Source organism: Piliocolobus tephrosceles, chromosome 2, assembly GCF_002776525.5.
Source record: "Piliocolobus tephrosceles isolate RC106 chromosome 2, ASM277652v3, whole genome shotgun sequence".
NCBI lineage: Eukaryota > Metazoa > Chordata > Mammalia > Primates > Cercopithecidae > Piliocolobus > Piliocolobus tephrosceles.
The window spans coordinates 105,602,223-105,605,487 of record NC_045435.1 but is presented as its reverse complement, the minus strand read 5'-3'; the positions used below and the strand labels follow the sequence as shown (position 1 = coordinate 105,605,487).

The following is a 3,265-nucleotide window of genomic DNA, read 5'->3' as shown; positions in this document are numbered from 1 at the left end:
TCTTCTTCTTCTTCTTCTTCTTCTTCTTCTTCTTCTTCTTCTTCTTCCTCTTCCTCCTCCTCCTCTTCCTCTTCCTTCTCCCCCTCCTCCTCCTCCTCCATTTGGCCACCTTGAGAGTCTGACCTTTCAGTTTCCCAGAATGGGTCAGGGAAACATGGACTTTCCCTCTAAGCATGCAGTTGACTACTTCCAGGGTAATCAGGGCCTCCATCCTGTACTTGCCCAGGGTAGTCTCATCTTCTAGGGGTGTGCCTGCCAGGAGCACAGGTTGATCTTCCGAGGCAGTGCCCTTCAGTGAGGCGACATGTACCTTGATTTGGGCAACTGCCTCCTAGCCAGTCACCTCAAGGGTGTGTAGCTCCTGGGTGCCGACAAAGAGCTGCATGAACCGTGCTCCCCACTGTTGCTACCACTAAGACAGAGATGAGAAAGAGGACCCACTATTTTTGAAGCTTAATGTAAGAAAATAGATACATGGTAAATTATCGAAAACTTTTACTTTCCACAAAAGCAAGTGATGGTTTTGCTCAGAACAGCAACACAATGACCTGTTGCTAATCTTGGCTTATTTTCCTCTTTCTTTGTGAAGGAGAGAGGAAATGCTAGTACATATTATTTAAATTTAAAATGCACATTGAAAAAGAATTCTGATGGCTGCCTTTCAGAGCAAACTAAGATAACTGTTCTCATCACATCTGTATTGGGATTGCCTCTAAGGCTGTGGTAAAAGATGTTGAGTGGGCTTTTCCTAGGGTTCATCTCTTTTTACACAAAAAAAATTTAATTTGTTTAAAATTTTTTTGTGGGTACATAGTAGGTGTATATATTCATGGGGTACATGAGATATTTTGATACAGGCATGCAATGTGAAATAAGCATATCCTAGAGAATGGAGTATCCATCTCCTCAAGCATTTATCCTTTGAGTTACAAACAATCCTCGGGTTTGTCTCAATGGGTTATTTGAGAACTTGGGTCTGGGAGTGTTCTGTGGTACTCTTTTGATTGGAAATGGGAGCTGAATGGACTATCCAGTGGGCAGAGGGCAGAAAATTGACAATGGAAAGAGAAAGTTTCAAATGGCTGTGAACAACTGACTTGAAAATTCTAAGTTTGAAGATGCTGCCCTGGTGATCCCGAGGATGTGGTTCTCAGGCTCATTGTATCCTAGCTCTGTGATTCGGTCCAAATCACTTAACTTCCCTTCAGCAACCTCTTTAGCCTCCCTGTGCCTCAGTTTCCTCATCTGTAAACTGCAAATGTTGGTGCTTATCTTATGTCCCTATGCAGGATTATAGTGTGATTTGAATGAAAGAACTTTGTGTATCACATAGAACAACACAGTCCTCACTATGATTAGGATTAATCTTAATATTATTGTAGGTAGTTAAGTTAGACCAATAGATGAAGAAGTTAAACTTTACCTAAGAGCAGAACTGGCCTTAGTTACCTGACTAAATACATTTCAAAAGTTTTATCACCCCTTATTTTAAATAAATTGAATAGTACAGAGAGATGGACTGGGAAGAAAGCAGGACCTAGAGGTGCCTGAGCCAAACCTTATTGCCTGACCCATGTAGACACTTAAGACCTGAAGCTTACATGAATGAGCCATAGAGATGTCTAAATTATTTGAAATTTCTCCATTATACTTTTTGAGACCTTTCTAATTTTGATATAAGAAGAATATGTTTGTTTTAAAATCAGGAACATTATTATTTAAAAGAAAATACAACAACCAAAATAAACCATAGATAGAGTGCCACAGACAGCTGGTGTGGCAGCAGATAATAGAGGAGGAAACCTGGGGAGGGATAGAAAGAACTCAAATTCACTGGGCACTTATGTTCTAGACACTGTGATCAGTGCTCTCTACACTTTGTTGTATTTAGTCCTCCTGACAAGTCTAAAGGGTAGATGCTGGTAGTATCCCCATTTTACAGATTAGGAAACTAGGACATAAGAGAGATCAAGAGATTTCCCATCTTAATGCTAGTTGGTGGCCAAGTAAGGATTCAAACCTAGTTGGTATGGCTTTAAAAAAAATCTGTGCATTTCATGTATGTTTATTGCAGCACTATTTACAATAGCAAAGGCATGGAGCCAACCCAAATGCCCATCAGTGATAGACTGGATAAAGCAAATGTGGTACATATACACTATGGAATACTATACAGCCATAAAAATAAGATTATATTCTTTGTAGGGACATGGATGAAGCTGGAAGCCATCATCCTCAGTGAACTGACACAGGAACAGAAAACCAGGTATCACATGTTCTCACTCATAAGTGGGGGTTGAGCAGTGAGGACACATGGGCACTGGAGGGGAGCAACACACACTGGGGCCAGTGTGGGGATGGGGAGCAAGGGGAATGAGAGCATTAGTACAAATAGCTAATGCATGTGGGGCTTTAAAACCTAGATGATGGGTTGATAGGTGCAGCAAACCACCATGGCACATGTATACCTATGTAAAAAACCTACAGGTTCTTCACTTGTATCCCAGAACTTAAAGTCAAATTTAAATAAATAAATAAGTAAATAATAAAAATATTACAATTTTAAAAATCTGCATTTAATACTGAGCTAGACTGACCTCCAAGATCATGTGGACAACTTCCCATCTTGGAAGTAACTATCAGGAACTTCTGCTCTAAGTTTGTTCAAGCAAGTCCAGAACCAGTTTAAAACAGTCTACTGTATTTAACTCACTTATTAATTAACAAACTGTGCCTTGAGCCCCAATACATCTTCCTTTCCTGTATGCTACAACCTGTATGCTAGGTAAACTTGTAACTTGCTAAATTATTCAACAATCTGATGCTTCCAGGCTTTCCCCAGCTAGAAGTGTGCCTCTGATCTCTTTCCCTAGAATTCCAAAAGGACCAAATTTTGCTTATTTCTGTGCTTGTGTCCTTGTCTCCAACTCAGGGGCAAACTGAAAACTTATACCATTAAGAGATGCCCCTTTAAGAAGAAGAATGCATGATCATAAATTTAATATGAAATAAACATCAATATTTACTTAAATAAAATATAAATGATAATAGATTACAATTTTTTAAGCTGACAAATATCTCAGCACTTTGTATTGTTAAATCTCTCTCAGGATCTTGGAAATGGTCCATGCAAGTGAGAATCCCTAAACTACAAGTGTTGTCACCTTTGTCGCAGCTCCTTCCTCCTCACAGCTACTGGTCATTACTAAAACGCAACCTAGGCCAACTACCCCAGTTCTAAAGGAAACACAACCTTGGCCAACTA

At 39.7% G+C, this 3,265-nt stretch overlaps 1 pseudogene; it reads right to left on the bottom strand.

Moving 5' to 3' along the window:
• LOC113224935 overlaps positions 1 to 385 on the bottom strand; it is a 623-nt pseudogene extending 238 nt beyond the window's left edge.
• Positions 386 to 3,265: the final 2,880 nt, after the last annotated feature.